The following is a 1,865-nucleotide window of genomic DNA, read 5'->3' as shown; positions in this document are numbered from 1 at the left end:
ACTAGAAAGAATAATAGATCGGACTATGCAAAAATGATAGTGAATGTTTGCTTTACTTCTACGATATAACCTACCAATGTTACTGAGGCTAAAAAATATGGCCGATAGATCAAGGCCATGCAGGAGGAATTACATCAGTTTGAACAAAGCCAAGTCTGGAAGCTTGTACCAAGACTGTCGAATGTTAATATTATTGGTACAAAATGGATATTCAAGAACAAAACGGATGAAAAGGGAAATGTAACTCGAAATAAAGCTCGGTTGGTTGCTCAATGGCATGCTTAAATTGAAGAGTTTGGTTTTGGTGAGATATTTACACCCATGGCTCGATCATAATCGATTTGATTATTGCTCGGTCTTACATGTTTTTGAAAGTTTATTTTGTATCAAATGGATGTCAAAAGTGCATTCCTGAATGGATTCATTTATGGGGAAGTCTATGTAGCCCAACCAAAAAGATTTGAAGATCTAGTTCATCTGGATCGTGTTTTCAAATTACAAAAAGCACTATATGACCTCATACACATTGCATGCACACAACATCTCATCAATCACATCATAACTTATCATACATGTCATAATTACGTCAATTCATGCTATAACATATCAAACCATAACGTACCAACCCTAACACATCATAACAGTCATTCTCAACTACGACTATGTCGTTAGAACGAAGACGGTAGCATCGACATACTATTCACGCCAACCACAGAGTAATTCAGCAGGCATAATGTCAATATCAATCTCTCTCTCTCTACAACCTTGAGTTAGGTACTTAGCTACCATTCTTACGTAACCATAAATTCAACATGCGGTCTCTTTAATATAAACGAAGGGCTAGTAGGAGAATCTCTTACTTGGAGATTACTCAATAAGTCCTAGCAGTAACAACACATTCCCCAAGCGGCGAAAGTCCTAAAAGATCAGGAACCCACAATTTAATAATTTAACCCTCAAAGAAAATTGGTCCAAAACTCACTTGACGCGACTTACCCAAGATCAAGGTCGGACTTGGTTTGGACTTAGTTGGATAAATCCCCAGCTCGACTTCCAATTAACTAAGTAAGTTTAATCCAACAACCAATTTAGTTAGGGTCAAAGTAACCTTAGTTGGATAGGTTAAAATCAAAATCAACCTACTTAGACTTACTAAAAATGTGGGTTAAAACAGGCTAAAAGGGAGCTTGGCGGCTCAGTTGGCTCGGCTGGAGAGGCGAAAATCAATTGGCGGCTCGGCTGGAAAATTCGGCTCACGGATATTGGCGTAGGCGCGGGAGCGACTTGCGGCGTGGAGCAGGTGCGGCTTGCGGGTCGGGCGGCGACGCGACTCGGCTTCGTAACTTCGACAGACGGCGCTCGGTTTTGGCAGCCGACGCTCGGTTTTGGCGGCTGGCGCTCAGTTTCGACGGACGGTCGCGGCTGGGAGAGGCGGCAGACTCGTAACAGCAGCTAACGGAAGCGGCAGAGAGCGGCGGCTACGTGAAGCGGCTTGAGGTGAATCGGCTCGGTTGCTTGCGACTGACTCTCGACGATCGCACGGCTGGCTTCGAAGACGGCTTGATAACACGGTAGCTTCAGACGGACGCTCGACGGCAACGATTGGAGGAGGGCGGCAGCGACGGCTAGGGTTTGAGGGGTTTAGGATTAGGGTTTAATTGGGGAAGATGATGAATAGTTTCACACTTTCCAATGCCCTTTTTAATAAAAAATAATAATATAATAATTATTATCTTCTTTTATCTTTTTCCCAAATTTACTCCAAATAAAAATCACTCATTCTCTTTCTTCATTTAAACCCATCAAATCTTCCCTTTAAATTCAAATACTCTTCTCTCTCCAAATCACATCACCTTTACCCTTTC

Source organism: Cucumis melo, chromosome 10 (assembly GCF_025177605.1).
Source record: "Cucumis melo cultivar AY chromosome 10, USDA_Cmelo_AY_1.0, whole genome shotgun sequence".
Lineage (NCBI taxonomy): Eukaryota > Viridiplantae > Streptophyta > Magnoliopsida > Cucurbitales > Cucurbitaceae > Cucumis > Cucumis melo.
This window is presented reverse-complemented; position numbering follows the sequence as displayed.